At 51.6% G+C, this 16,078-nt stretch overlaps 1 long non-coding RNA gene across 5 annotated transcripts in view; it reads right to left on the minus strand.

Moving 5' to 3' along the window:
* The window catches only part of LOC106976892 (uncharacterized), a 368,177-nt gene that overhangs the window by 203,544 nt on the left and 148,555 nt on the right, over positions 1–16,078 (minus strand). For all 5 annotated transcript variants that reach the window (XR_008292651.1, XR_008292649.1, XR_008292650.1 and 2 more), the window contains exon 3: positions 15,729–15,860. This is a non-coding gene — a long non-coding RNA (uncharacterized LOC106976892). The remainder of the gene's footprint in view (positions 1–15,728; positions 15,861–16,078) is intronic.

Consider the following 16,078-nt stretch of genomic DNA (forward strand, 5'->3'; position numbering starts at 1 on the left):
AAAAAATAACTGCACTTATCAATAATACCCATATAGTAAAAATGCATGGGCTCATACCAGTACAAATCATTAAATTTCTTTGAGTGGAAAAGTAAGCTCTTCCTTACGTTAGAATCCCAACTGATAAGTATAGAAGTAATGACGAAATGGACAACCACTGTTTGGCAAGTACCAACAGTTGAATAGTTTCAAGCAGATAATCAATGATGGGTGCTAAAATTAGGTAGGTACAAGCAAGATAAGAAACCCAAATGTTTACATAGTTTCAAAGTATCTCCTGACAAGATACTTAAAAACAGTAACTTTATAGTGGAGAAAACTGGCCAACACCACCTTCATCCAGGGATCAAGGTCAATATAATCAGTAAAGGGACAAGCCAACAGACAAGTGCTTCCTGATCTGATGCACTGAGGAGGGCACATCTCACTCTTCTTAGTGACTGTTGAGTAGGACATTGCCAATCATTGTCAATCAGTCTTCCAGGGTCTGCTCTTTTATCAATGCTGTAAAATGAGTATCTTTTGCAACTTGTCTTACTATTTCTAGAAGACAGACTGACTCATCAGAAGCGCACACACTCTAAACCTTAAGAGGCCCCTTAAGGGCCTGCCAAAGCTTCCTTCAACAAACTCGGTCTGATTCATCACCGCCTTGGCCCCCCAGCGGTGCATGAGAGTACCCACTTTCCCTTGCCAACATCCATCACTACAGTCCGCCGGAATGTCCAACGCAGGAGCAAAGGAAACCAGCTATGGCTGTGTCAGCACCAGGGCAGATGCTGTGAGCAGGAGCCACAAGAACAAGGAACGTGGGTCCATCTGTTTGTTAGAGACCTTTTCAGAAGTTTCAGAAGGTCAGGGCTCCAGCCAAACAGCAGTCAACAGCATGCATGTGTGCTACAAAAGACTCCCGGGAAAAAGACTCCCACAAATGTGCAGGGTGCCATATTCACTTGCTATTTGGGAAGGACTCAACAATTTGCATGTGTATCAGTCATCACTGGGCCTCAGCTCCAGATGTCAAGGTAACAAATCTCAGACGATACCAATGCAGGAATGAAGTTTCCCAATCACACTTGCTAATAATGACTACTAACCTTTGTGTTGTGTTTTACAACCCGCTTCATGTCACCTTATGTAACGTTTCATAACAACTTCGAGAAAAGCATTACTACCTGTACAAAGAGCAGAAACTCAGTGAGGGGAAGTAACTCACTCTGGAAGCCTCGTGCAGAGTTCATCTGGAGAGCAGTGGCTCTGCTGGCCTGGGTCTCTCCCTCAGGCCTGGACCTTCCTGGTCCGAAGGGCACACACACGTTGTCTCATTTCCTCTCCACTGCCACCTGACGAGGCAGGCACCATTATTAGTAAGCTTCATTTTGCAAAAAGGAAAAACTGGGCTTTTGCCCAAGTCCTTGCTAGCAGTAAGGGACAGGCTAAGGGCTCCCACTGTGTTATGTGACCTCCAGGCCCATGGTCCTGTGACGGCACTGCTGGGGCTCTTGTCTAGGATCATGGAGACCTTGCTTCCTGCCGACTGTGTCCGAGGCAGTGGGCAGTGAGGGCAGAAGGAGAGCTTTTCACTGTGTCCGAGGCAGTGGGCAGTGAGGGCAGAAGGAGAGCTTCTCATCCTGCCCCCCCCCCCCAACCTCCTTTGAGATGGAGAGAGGGAGAGGAAGGGGAAAAAGCTCTGGCAGCTGGGCCAAAGCCCTCCCTTCTCCACTACCCGATAAACCCAATAAATTCTCAGTCACTGATCACCTGCTATATACAAGCTGGCTGGATGCCACGGACCTGCTTTACGAGCTGGCCTAGAGCAAGACACTCCACGCATAAAGAAACAAAACGGCAGTTCAATACCGACAATGACATCATGAGGGGGAGACGAGACCCACGACTGGATGACACATAAAGGGGCTGAGAAAGGCAGGGTCCAGCAAGGCCTCGGAGCAGGTGGTGCCTACAGTGACCGCCAGAAGCCAGAACGAAGTATCTGCCCCTCACGACTCTCCCACCCTGCTGGGGCAGGCCCAAAGGAGCCACGGCTGCAGGGCAGCAGGGAGGGAGCGGTGGTCAGAAGGGGAAACTGTCGGCAGCTGCTAACAACTCCCCGGGCAGGCATCATCCCCATGTCCCAGATGTGGAAAGTGAGGCTCAGAGAGGGTAATGAACTTGCCTAAGGCACCCGGCTACTGATGATAAAACGAAATGAAATAAAAAGTGATGAAAAACACCAAGATAAAAGCCAGGTGGAGCTGGAACTCAAGTCAGGGTCTATCTGCCTTGCTGGGATTCAGGTTTCTTCTGTAATTCACAAGAGCCAAGGGCATCGGATTGTGTAATAAAATCCAGAAGATGGGCCCTGCTATGGACTGAATTGTGTCTCCCCAAAAATGCTTATGTTGAAGTGCCATTCACCAATGTGACTGTATTTGGAGAAAAGGCCTTCACGGAGGTGATGAGGAATAAATGATGTCATAAAGGTGGAGCCTGGCTCCAAAAAGATGAATGTACTTATAAGAGACACCATACAGCCTGCGTTCTCTCTCTCCCTCTCTCTCTCTCTCTTGCTCGCCTTCTCTACGAGGACACAGCAGGAAGGTACCCATCCACCTGCCAGTAACAGATACTTCACCAGAAATTGAATCAGTCACACCTTGATGTTGGGATCCCTAGTCTCAGAACTGTGTGAAAATTAGTTCCCTATTTAAGCCACCCAGTCTACATACGGTATTTTGTTAAGGCAGCCCAAGTTGACTGTGACTGGGCCAATCTATAAGTCAGACCAGTGGCCCGATGAGTGTGTGTGTGTGTGTGTTTTGAGTATGTTCTCAACACTCGTGTTTGAGCACAGCCCCCAAATTCTGCATAAGTATTTTTTTTTCATTTATACACATAAATGTCTGGATACTATGGAGCTTACAAAAATGAAGACGTTTTCGGGGTGCCTGGGTGGCTCAGTCGGTTAAGCATCCGACTTCAGCTCAGGTCATGATCTCACGGTTCGTGGGTTCGAGCCCTGCATCAGGCTCTGTGCTGACAGCTCAGAGCCTCGAGCCTGCTTTAGATTCACGCTCAGAGACTCATGCTCTGTCTCAGTCTCTCAGAAATGAACAAATGTTAAAAAGAAATTAAGATATTTCCTAAAAAAGGAATAAAGTAATGAAGTTAAGGTGAGGTCATCTGCGATTAGGATGGACCTGATCCTTTTAAGAAAAGGGAAATTTGAACACAGACACACCAGAGAGAAGCCCAAATGAGGACACAGGCAGAGGCGAGGGGAGGTGCAGCTACAAACCAACGATGGCCAATGACTGGCAGACATCACCACACGCTAGGGGGAGAGGAAGGATTCTTCCCTAGAACCTTCAGAGGGAACACGGTCCTGCCACCATCTTGCCTCCTGGCTTCTGATCTGCACAACTGTCTGAGAACACGTTTCTCCTGTTTTGAGCCACCTTGTTGGTGGTACTTTGTTACAGCCGCCCTGGCAAACTAATACGCACCCCCGATAAATCCACACAGCCCATTCGGGAAGGTCCTGAATGAGGAAGGTAACGTGCAAAGCAACGCCAGGAAGACGGAATGCATGTACGAAGAAGGCCGGTTTTGGACACAGGTGACTGTCATAATGATCGCTATCAATCAGAAAGACCGAGGAATATCATGATTTATCATCCACCACACTGCACCCCAAGGAACATACGGGTTCGGCAGTGGAGTGACGAAAGGGTTGTCGCCATGCCCTGTAAGGAGGGCGAGTTCAGGCCATGGTGCTGGGGCAGGGGGCAAGGGGAAAATCCTGGGAGGAGGGCTGTTCTGGCACAAAGGCGACACTCTTCAGTGAGTGGCCGTGGGGGCGGGGGGTGCAGGGTTGCAGGAAGCGTGCCAGAAGCGGCCTCCTGTGGGGTATCGGCAGGGAGGAAACCCCCTGGCAAGCACCGGCCCATGTGCCCTCCCCACGCTGGCCTCACTTTCCCGTCAGCGCTGCCCTGGTTCATTTTGACGGGGCTGTTTCCACCCTGCAGGGGGGACACGCCTCTGCGGACACAGAGGAGCCCGGCCCACCCCGGGGACCAGGGCTCATTGTGGAAAACCCAGAGCATCGCCGCCCGCCCTGCTCAGCGGGCTGTGAACCAGGGGCTGCCGGCGGGCCCCCCCCCCCCCCCCACCGCCGCCCCGGGAGTGCCCGTGGCCGTGGGAAGCAGCAGGAGGTGAGGATGGCCAGCAGTGAGTGGAAGCTGCAGGCCAGCAGGCCTTCCAGGAAGGGCTTGCAGGTGGGTGGTGGGGCCCCCGGGTCACAAGTTTGGACACCCGCTTCGAGCTCAGCTGAGCGAAGGAGACAGGGGTGGGAAATACGGACAGGCGCCCTGCGTGTTAATCAGGGTCCCATCTGGGACGAGGAAGCACACCAGTCGCCTCAACAGGCACAATTTCAGACAAAGAGCCGTTTACTGAACAGGCAGGAGGAGGACCCCAAGGCAGCCCGCCCCCTCAGGGATGGGGCGCGAGAGTGGGGTTCTGAGAAGTCTGGCGGGGCCTGTGGGGGTCCTGGCTGGGGTGTCATCTCCTAGAACAGCCAGTGAGGCTGGTGCCCAGAGTGCGGGACCAAAAAAACATGCTTGCAAACTGGAAGCCACTGTTGGCACGGGACCACATGCTGCTGCCAAGGGGAGGAAGAGTTGCCGCGGTGACCATGTCAGGAACAGGGGGCAGATGGCAGGGGCGGGGCCCTCCTCCCTCCCAGGCCTGCAGTCCCCTCGGAGCCATCAGATCTGGCCACACTGGGCCAGCGGTCCTCCCGGGCTGGAACCAGAAACCGCGGGCTGGCCACCACTCCCTTTATGCTGGGCATGCACGGGGGCAAGAGCCAAAAAGTTTACAAACAACTAGTCAGGCACAGACCCGAGCTGGGCAGCCCAGCCCGTACGTCACACCAGGTGTCCCAGTTCCTCATCAGCCCTGTGTGCCTCCCAGTTCCCCACCAATCCCTGCTGCCTGCCCACCAGGCCCACATCACTCCCTCACGCTGCCTGCCTGGCCCTGGAGATAAATGAGCTCGAGACACCTGGCAGAAAAGGAAACCAGGGGGGGCATCCCACAGTGTATGTGAATGCCTTCATGCCCATTTGGCGAGCATCAAGTTCCAAGAAGTCAGGGGCATGTGTTTGTCCACAGCTTTATTTTCCCAACAAACTCAGGAGCTGAATGGATGAAGCCTCTCCTTCACTTCGGGGGCTGTGTGAGTCACAACTGAGATGACACAGGGCTTCTCTCAAAGGTTTGGTCTACTTGGAAGATGTGGAAAAGAAAGGAAGAAAGGAAGGAGGGAAAGAAGGAGGAAAGGAAAGAAAAAAGGAAAGGAAAGGAAAGGAAAGGAAAGGAAAGGAAAGGAAAGGAAAGGAAAGGAAAGGAAAGGAAAGGAAAGGAAAGGAAAGGAGGAAGGAAAGGAGGAAGGAAAGGGAGGGAGGGAGGGAGGGAGGGAGGGAGGAAGGAAGGAAGGAAGGAAGGAAGGAAGGGAGAGAGGGAGGGGCACATTCTAATGGGGTAAGCCAGGGGGCTCAGGAGTGTGGAAAGAGAGGCCAAGCAGTAGGGGTGACATGGAAAAAAGCTTCCTGCAGGACAGGAAGGCCAAAAGACCATGAAAGGCACACAGGCCCAGAAAGAGCTATGCAAAGGCCAGTGTGCCTGTGATAGCTTCCTGGTCTACAAGCATTCTGGGCAGTACACATTTCTGAGCCTCTGTCCCACTGTGTCTGGCTCACCTTCACTTCTGCTCATGAGACCACACTGCTCACAGGGAAAAGTCCAGTGTTCTCAGCCACGGCTTTCTGCCCACGTGGACTTTTGGACCTCACCATTCATCGCCACCCCCTGCCAACCAATGTGGCTGAAAAAAAAAAAAACAAGTCTGTTCAACAGTGCATGAGTTAGAGCTGGGACATCAGTATGAATTCAGTTAGCTTCATATAGATCCAGAAGGATACTCATGCAAATATTTATGCACATGTGGGTATATGTAAGTTAGTACACACACACACACACACACACACACACACATTTTTTTTTTCTAATTTTATTTCTTTATTTTGAGAGAGAGAGCATGAGCAGAGGAGGGGCAGAGAGAGAGAGAGGGAAGGAGGGAAGGAGGGAGGAAGAGAGGGAGAGGGAGAGAGAGGGAGAGACAGGGAGAGACAGGGAGAGAGAGGGAGAGAGAAAATCCAAACCCGGTTCAATGCCATCAGCACAGAGCTCGACGTGGGGTTTAAACTCACGAACCATGAGATCAGGACCTGAGCCGAAATCAAGAGTGGGACACTTAATGGACTGAACCACCCAGGCGCCCCTACACACATATATTTCATCGCTATCCCTGAGAAGGCCTAGGAGCAGTGACACCCCAGTAGCAATGAGCACATCTAGTACCTGCGCCTTGGTTTCTAATCTCATTCTCTGACAAAAGAAACCAGGGGAAATTTCCTCGGGGAAATGGCTGACTCTATGTCTGGGGCAGGAAATCCAGAGGTAGTGCCAGAAAGTAAGTAAATGCTCAAAAACAAGCAAACAAACAAAAACTGCCACAATAATGGGAGGTGTGTAAAAATAATGGCGGAGGGGGTATGTCAAAAGGACAAGGCAGCCAACCGGAAGGGCTCCCAGGGGCCAAGGCTGGAAAAACATGAGCAACGCAACAAATGAAGTCCTACTGAACTGTAATCCAAAGTATATAATAAATATAATACACATCTGTGATGCCACACTGATGTATGTAGACACATACACACACATAGACACAGACACAGACATGGGGGCTGGGAGACAAATCTCCTACGGAGAAGGATTCCAAGTAGTCGCCGTAGATACTCCACCACCAAGAGGTAGAATAATCTCCCACTCCCTAAGTGTGGGCTATATATAGTGACATCTGTCCGCTTGGGGGTGGGGGGGATGGTGGGAGAGGGAGAATATTTTACAATGGAGAAATCTGACAAATGGTGGTCAAGGTTAACATTGACGGTGATTACTCAGGTGGTAGCATACAGCCTTGAAATGATGTGATGAAAATAGCACTCTGCCCCCGGGGTCTTCCTTCCCAAAGCCATTATCCCAGTCTACTGCTGAGAAAAACATCAGGCGAATCCTAACTGAGGGACAATCTACAAAGTACCTGGCCAGTACGCTTCAAAACTGTCAAGGTCATCAAAAATAAGGGAAGTCTGAGAAACTGTCACAGCCAAGAGGAACCTAAAGAAACATAGCAACTAGATGTAATATAGTATACTGGATGGGATCCTTAGAAGTAAAAGGACATCAGGTAAAAACTGAGGCAATCTAAAAAATATAAATGATAGTTAACTATAATGCATCGATATTGGTCATTAATTGTAACAAATGTGCCACAGTAACGTAAAAGGTTCATACCAAGGAAAACTGACTGTGGGGTATATGAGACCATTCAGAAAGGCTGTCACAATTTTCTGGTAAAACGTACAATTGTTCTAAAAATAAAGTCTGTTAAAAAAACGTGTGTGAAGGATAGGCACGGGGGAGTGGACACACAGGGGGTATAGGTAAAAAATTATGACATCTGGAATATTTCCCTGCATTTCTGCTCCTGTGATGACTGTCTTCCAGTGTTCCCATTCAACTCTGGAAAATGTTATCAGCCTGGAAGGGAACTGGTGTGAACGTGGACTGTGTAAGCTGGGAGGAACTCTGGCAGCCAGCCAGTCGCTGCTTTCACTTATCACTGGAGACCATCGGGTTCCGAAGGCCCGTAGCAAATGGCCAATGAACCCTTCAGCTCAGTGGCCAGGGGCGGAGCATCTCAGGTGTCTTTGAGGAGCCAGGCAACAATGTCATTTGGTCCTCAGAACAGCTCACTCTGCAGAGGAGGAAACTGAGGCTCAGAAGCATCCAAGAGCCTTCTTCCCAGTGGTGAAGCAGAGACCAGGGCTCGCGTCTCCTTCCTGGGACCCTTCCCATACCCCTCCCCCACATGGCCAGTTACGGTCTCAAGTGCCCCCCAGTCCACCAGGGAAGAAGCAAGATCAGAGAGGATGGCGTTTAAATTATCTTTTTTCCTCTTATTATTACTTTTTTTACTTTTTTTTTTTTTTAACATTTATTCATTTTTGAGAGAGCGGGCGGGGGAGGGACAGAGAGAGGGGCGGAACACAGAATCCAAAGCAGGCTCCAGGCTCCAAGCTGTCAGCACAGAGCCTGACACGGGGCTCAAACTCAAGGACCGTGAGATCATGACCTGAGCCGAAGTTGGCCGTTCAACCGACTGAGCCACCCAGGCACCCCTTCGTATTTTTATTTGTATGAAACTTCTCCTTAATGCATCTCACTTCCCACAGGCTTGAAGCCAGGGTGCCTCAGCTCTGCAACAGCAGAAAAATGGCCATATGAGTCCTTGAGGCTGAACGCTGTCCGAAGCTAGAGCAGATCAATTCTCTACTTTAATAAAGGTTTCATCTTTGCAGGAGGATAAAAGGAACCCCGCAGGCCAGCTTGCATCTATCCCATGGATGGGTGTTTTCTTCCCAAAGGCACCTGCTACAACCGATTCTGCAAGAGTGACACAACTAGAGGAAAAATGGCTGGAGAAGAAGAATGAGAATTCCCAGTAGGCTGGTCATTACTCAGTGACAACAGGGACCCAGAATGCAGCAGCACAGGGCTTCTGGAACCACCCGCATCTCAGAGGAGCCAGGCCACAAGACAGCTGTGTGCCATGTGGGGCTCTGTCACTTATTTCATTACAAACCGAGGAGAAAACCCACTGGAGCCAGTCCCCCGGACAAACCCGGATCCCAGAGGAGCAGGGCAGGAAGGGTTTCTCACTGGAGAGAATCTGGCGCCCAAGCTGGGAAGCATCCGGGAGGGAACAGGGGCCGTCCGTGGTAAGAGGCACCAAGAGACCCACTGGGATGGACCGACCCAGGATGTGGAGCCCTTACTTCGATTCAGCTAACGGTTCTCTCATTAGTAAGAGCTCCTGGATATCAGCCTCAAGTTAGAAAATAAAAAGAGCTTGAAATGATGCAAAAGCACATAGTACTAATCTGTGCGTCACACACATTCCATGGGAAGATGCCTTCATTTGCCGTCCAGGGTGTGTTACTGAACCTCCACCCCCTCACACGTTCTGAACAATGAGATAATACATGGAAAGTGTTGGGAACGCTATGAATAATACATGCGCGTTACTACTGTATTATTGGTGTTCGTGCCCCACCCAACACCACTACTACTCCCCTGAAGGCAGCACCCTGTTAGCGGTGCCTAATCGCAACTAGTAGGACCCCCAGTGCTCAGCCGCGTCGGGAGGAAGCAGACGGGCGGGCTGCGAGAAGGCACACGCGACCGACATGAGCAGCTCCTGCGACACGGGGAGCGGATCTGAGACGCGAGGCAGCCCCGTGGGTCACAAAGAGCAAGACCGGGGGACTCCAGGGCTGCCTCGACTCCCAGGCGCCTGATGCCATGACCACGGGAGTGTTCGGTAAAGAGCGGATCTTGTGCGAGCAAGAAAGACACAAAGTGAGAACTGTCAGCGGGGCGGGGCTGAGGGAAACCCTGCGCCAGGACAGACAGAACAGAGAATAGCTCTTATGGTCGCTCCACTGGGCACCTCATTTAAATATTTTTTTATGTTTACTTATTTTTGAGAGAGACGGAGACAGAGCACAAGCAGGGGAGGGGCGGAGGGAGAGGGAGACACGGAATCCCAAGCGGGCTCCAGGCTCCAAGCTATCAGCACAGAGCCCGACGTGGGGCTCGAACTCATGAACCATGAGATCAGGACCTGAGCCGAAGTCGGACGCTTAACGGACTGAGCCACCCAGGCACACCAACGGGACACCTTACTTTAAAGATGGGACTGTGAAGGTTCAAAATTGTCGGCCAGGACCCGACACGTAAAGAGGAGCTTTGGGGCCAAGGCAATCAAACCTCCCTACAGCCTGTGGCCTGTGGCCCAAGACGTGCGTCCGCCATGCATCTTAGACTGCTCGGGCTGCGTAACTAAACTCCAGAGGCCACGTGGCTTGCACAGCAGACATTTATTTTCTCGCAGCTCTGGAGGCTAGAAGTCTGAGGCCAAGGTTCTGGCCCCTTCGGTCTCTGGTGAGAGATCTCTTCTCCGCAGACAGACAGCCACCTTCTTGCTACGTCCTCACACGAGAGACGAGGTGTAGCTCTCCCACGAGCTCTGCCGCCTCTCTTCTTAGAAAGACACTAAGCCGATCAGATCAGGGCCTCACCCTCGAGTAAGCTTCCGTACTCCCTGCGCTCAAATACAGCCACACTGGGGGTGGGGTAGAGAGCGTACATTTAGTCCATAACACTACACAAATACAGTTGTTTGAATGCTGTCTCCCCCAGTGTGTTTATCCACTGTTGTCTCCGCAGAGCTGGGGCACCACCCGGCTCACGGTGGGGATGCGGACCAGGGTAGGTGGACCGGGAGGAGTGGCTGTATCCTGCCAGGGCCACCACAGCAGGTGCTGGGGAGGGGGACTCGGAGAGGGAGACCTCCACCCGGGCAGCAGCCACAGAGCAGTCCCGTGATCCCCTCATCCCTTTCCCCCAAGAGGCACTGGGGAGAGAAAGACCCTCATCTTCAGAAGAAAGATCTGGGAGACGGGGAAAGGAAGACGGCAGAGAAAAATCACGGGAGAGGGGCACACGGACACACAGATGCGGAGGTGAGGGGCCGCAAAGAGACAGTCCAGACAGGCTGCAGATCAGATTCGGATTCGGAAGATGCACGTTCGAACTTGAGATGCAGCAGGCAGCAGGGAGGCCTCACCAACACCACCTCTCTGAGTCTGCAGTCCACTCATCTGTGAAATACGGCGTCCCGGTCTGCTCAGCCTGCTCTCACAGGATGCCACTCACAGCGGGTGGCTTAGATGACAGACATTCATCTCTCCCAGTCCTGGCTGCTGGACATCCAAGACGAGCTGGCAGATTTCAGGTCCTGGTGTGCAAAAGACAGTCTTCCGGTTTGTGGCCTTACACTGCAGAGAGTGAAGAGAAGCTTCTCTCTCTCTCTCTCTCTCTCTCTCTCTCTGGTCCTTTTATAAGAACACTAATCGCATCGTGAGGGCTCCACCCTCATGACCTCATCACCTCCCAGAGGCCCCACCTCCTGAGGCCATTGCATTCGGGATTAGGGTTTTAACGTACGGATTTGGGGTGGCACTGGTAAGCGGTCCACGACCACGGGGATCCAGACGGCCAGTCTCCGTTTCCAGATTTCCTTCAGAGCAAGAAATAAAGGTGGCTTTTCCCTCCTTTACACTTGAGCACCCTGCACACTGGGATGCTGCAGGTTCTGAGTAAACAGTCGTGGACGAAAAGACAGGAGAAAAGACGAGGGAGAACTTTACAAACTGAAAGTCCGTAAGCACATGGCAGTGCTTATCATGTTTCCCAAAGCAGACCGGGGGGCCCTCGAAAGAGGAGTACTTTCCAGCCATTGAAAGAACAAAATCCTGCCATTTGCAACAATGTGGGTGGAACTGGAAGGTATTATGCTAAGTGAAAAAAGTCGGAGAAAGACAAGTGTCATATGACTTCACTCATATGTGGAATTTAAGATACAAGACAGATGAACGTAAGGGAAGGGAAGCAAAGATAATATAAAAGCAGGGAGGGGGACAAACCATAAGAGACTCTTAAATACAGAGAACAAACTGAGGGTTGCTGGCAGGGTGTTGGGTGGAGGGAAGGGCTAAATGGGCAAGGGGCCCGAAGGAGGGCACTTGTTGGGATGAGCACTGGGTGTTATACGTAACTGATGAATCACGAAATTCTATTCCTGCAAACATTATTATATTATATTACATGTTAACTAACTTGGATTTAAATTTTAAAAAATAATTAAAAAAATATTTTTAAAAAGATGGTCAAATCTAAAAAAAAAAGCAAAAACAAAAGAAAGAAAGAGGAGTACTTTCTACATTGTTTCCGACTTTCTGGCCCAAACCCCAAGCACCTCAAATTCAGTCAGCCCGAGAAAACACTGCCCATGCACGTCCTGCACTCCTGTCCCGATGCCAAAAGCTGGGACTAGACACAGAGGGCAAGACCCGTAGCCTCCTCAGAAAATATTTCCAGTGCAGGGGAAAGAGCTGATATTCAAGAAAGTTGTATGCTGCTTCTGGCGACAATGAAGCCCACGGGGGAGATAGTAAGAGCCGAAGTTACAAAGCCTGGCCTTTACTCTAATAATAATCACAATAATTATCGCGCATAACGATAACTGTAGTGGTTGTCCATCTGTGTGGCCAGCTGCTGGACTGGTGGGACCAAGAGAGTCCCAGAAGCACTTTCGTGTTCAGGGGACAGCCCGGACACCAGGCGCTGCCTCGGCATAAGCCCACGGTAGCACCACCAGGGAAGCTCAGCGTCTGCTGGTGTGGCAGATATTATCAGAAAAAAACAAAATTAGGTGCATTTTCCCCTAGACTTACGAATCCCTCTTCTGCATCTGCCCTCACATTTTGACATTAACTGAACTCTGTCTTCACTACTAAAAATAAACTCCAGGTCAAATGCAATGAGCCAAAAACCTCAATATGAAACCACAAGAAACAGAGTAATAGTAAAATGGGCTAATAGCAGAGGTGTTCTGAAAAAACGTTTCTGTTTCAAGCCCAGAGTCCCGAGTGGGCCAGGAGTTCCTGCGGTGCTGCAGGCAGTGAACACAGGAAGCAGCCTGTGGCTAGAGAACACCCGGGTGGGCTCGTGCCCACGGTCAGGCAGGCAGGCAGGCAGGCAGGCAGGCAGGCACGAGCTCTCAGATGCCCTCTCCCCAAAAGTCAGGGTCGGGGGGCAGCTTGAGAATACCAATCAGGCAGGAGCCGGGAGGTGCTCCCAGGGGGTGCTGGTGCCAGGGGAGGAGTCCAGAAGAGCAAGGTGAGGGTCAGAGGGAAGAAGTCAAGCCTGTGTGCATGTCCAAGGAAGGGCCGGGATGAGAGGATAACCTGTCAGAAGCAGACAGGTAAGGAAGGAAGTGGAGGAGAAGCCAGTAATAAGGGCTCCCTTTTTGCTGAGCATTTTCTCAGGCCAGCTTTGGGATCCTCAAGACCAACCCAAGGTGGGGCTGGTCCATTCTGTGGCTGAGAAACGAACACTTGGAGAACGGGAAAGGACCTGTCCAGGGTCACAGGGGGCGTGGCAGGGGGGGAGCAGCGAGAATGCAGGTGTACTGTGGGATCTGTGTTCCACGGCAGGCTCACGGAAGGCAGGGGTGCAGGTGGGCGGGTCCCCAGTGGAACAGCAGTGCCTTCAGGATGGGCAGACCACATGCACAAGCACGGTGCCGATGCCTTTCTCAGAGCCCCCGGCACAGAGCAGCCCTACCCAGACCCGTTCAGGACGGTGCATCTCCGAGCCCCAGCACGGCCTCCTGCTCCCTCCACGTGCTCCCCAACAGCTGAGTTCTGGGGAAATTCCTTTCCCATCATCCCAGACAGATCGGTCCAGCCTCTCCTCTGTCCACAGAATGCAGGCGACGCTGCTCACTTCTGCCATGGTTACGGCTGTAAGAGACGGCTCGATGCATCTCCCAGCTCCCCCTACCCAGCGACTGGAGACCCGTCATCCCCTGTCCCTTGAATGGAACAGCTGGAACAGCTGGAACACCAGCCCTAATTCCAGGTGCCACGGGAAAAACAGTGACCACAGAAGAGGCACCTGCACTAGTCCTGCTTCCAAAGTCGGCCGCCCGGATCAGGAGCGGGGGGGCTCTGGAAGCAAAACGCAAGGACTGGCTGAGTGCACGAGGACCAAGGAGCACACGACAGCTTCCACAGGAGGCCTGTCAGCTGCACTCGGTGCAGACGAGTTCCGTCCCCAAAGTGGGAAATCGGATCCTGACGTGGAAATGCGGGATAGGAGGGCACTGGGGTGCTGAGCACAGGATGCGGGGGCTTCCCAACCGTAAAGCAGCTCGGCTCCTACTGACATGCGCCTTCCAAGAGCCTCAGGCTGCAACACCCTCTCTGCAAAGCCTCCCCAGTGGACAAGAGCCCCTCCGCAGCCCTCCATGCCCGTGGGGAGTCTGGAGAACCCAGATGTGTGTCGGTTCCCCCGCCCTGAGTGAAGAGCGGGGTCTCCCGCTCACCATCATGTATGTCACGGGACTGCCGGGGACACAGGAGATCAGAGATACAAATGCACCCAGGACACAGTTAAGACACAAGAGAAAAGACACCAGGAGCACATGAACACCATTCCCTGCTATCCTGTCACCCTGACTTCCTACCTGTCTTCTCACAAGCCCCCACTTGGATCAGGTTTCCTTTTTTCTATGTGACTTATTCTTTTCAACATCTTGCGGGTTTTTTTGTTTTGTTTTTATTTCAACTGACCTCTTTCTTTGCTGTCAGTCTTTAGAAACTTTCTTCTTTTGGTTCTCTCTCTCTTTCTCTTACTCTCTGCTTCCTCCTTTTCAATTATTCATTCCTTTTGTCCTTTCAACATCCACAAGAGTGTCGGGGGGGTGTCGGGATGGGTAAGATGGTCTTTTGCTCTCACCAGTGACTGGGGGCACGGGCTCGGGTTGGGGAGAGAATGACGTGGTATGAGGGAAGCACGCCCTAGAGCGCCGGCAACAGTCTGGAAGAGGAAGTAATCAACTCTGCGGGGGTAAGGGGTTGTCTGTGTAGCATGCACAAGCTGTTGCCCAGACAGACCTGGCGGTAGGTGAAAGGCAGAGACAAGAGCAGACCACGGACTTCAAAATAGCCTGCTGCCTGGAAGGAACCGTACACGGTATAGTTAATGAATTAAAAAAACAAAACCCTAGCGCTCCTGGGGGGCTCAGTCCATTAAGCATGTGACTCTTGGTTTCTGCTCAGTTCATGATCTCACAGTTTGTGAGTTCAAGCCCCACACTGGGCTCTGCGCTGACTGTGTGGAGCCTGCTTGGGATTCTCTCTCTCTGCACCTCCCCTGCGCATGTGCTTGCTCTCTCTCTCTCTCTCTCTCTCTCTCAAAATAAATAAATAAACTTAAAAAAAAAAAAAAAAAACACCCTCCTGTTTTGGAGCATTTCCTCCTCCATGCCAGGCAGCCGGCTGAACTATCTCCACTATCTCATTCAATACCCACAACATCCTCTTGAGGCGAGAGCTAATACGATCCCTATCTTACAAATGAGGAAACTGAGGCTGGGAGCAGCTGAGAGATTCACCTGAGACGAGGCAAGTGGCAAAACCAGGAAAACTGGGGTCTGCCTGAATCCCAGGCTTTCAGCTCTTCCTTCCCCCGAGGCAGCCTCTGGCTTGGTGTGACTGAGCATTCAATGTACGGAGGCAGGAAGCAGGCAGCCCCAAAAGGAGCTTTGCTCCCCATGCACTTCCTCACGCTCCTCCAGTGCCGTCCCCACATGTCTCAGCAGGACAGCCAGAGCACCCGTCACCTTCTGCCAGGAAGAAAGGCTTGGGGTAGCCCCCCTAGGAGGTGGTGGGCTCCGTCCTCGGCCAGGGCCAGAGGGAGAGCTCCGAAAGCACAGCACTGAGGCCACTGAACACCGAGAACCAGGTCCCGTGTGTCAAGGTGAGATTACGGGAAGCCAGCTTCTCAAACCAGCACAGGAAGCGAGGCCAAGAAGTCAAGAACCACACCCCAACTTGTGTTGCAGGAGATCGCCGATTCCCAAGGCCTTTTTTTTTGCTCCACAAAGCTCAAGAGAAGAAATCTCTTACCTTTAGTCTCCAAATCCCACAATGGTCTGGCTTTAGTTCAGGGAAGGATTGTTCTCAAGTTCCTCTAGAGTACCAGAGGGACGCGTATTTTTTTCAGATTGAAGGCACCAAAATCTCAGGTAGGACAGGATTCTGTAAACATGCAAGAAAAGGACCGAAAATTATTAGTATTAATGCTTATACAAAATGGATGAGATGTTTCAATGCTGTGAAAAACTACCAAGGGCATATTAATACATGCTAAATGAGAAACTTCAGAAGAGCAGACATTTACTGAACAACCACTATGTGCCAAGCACCGAGTTAGACATTCCACTGCATTAAGCCATTTAATCCTATAAGACCAGTTT

The sequence above is a fragment of the Acinonyx jubatus genome, chromosome F2 (assembly GCF_027475565.1).
Source record: "Acinonyx jubatus isolate Ajub_Pintada_27869175 chromosome F2, VMU_Ajub_asm_v1.0, whole genome shotgun sequence".
Taxonomy (NCBI): Eukaryota; Metazoa; Chordata; class Mammalia; order Carnivora; family Felidae; genus Acinonyx; species Acinonyx jubatus.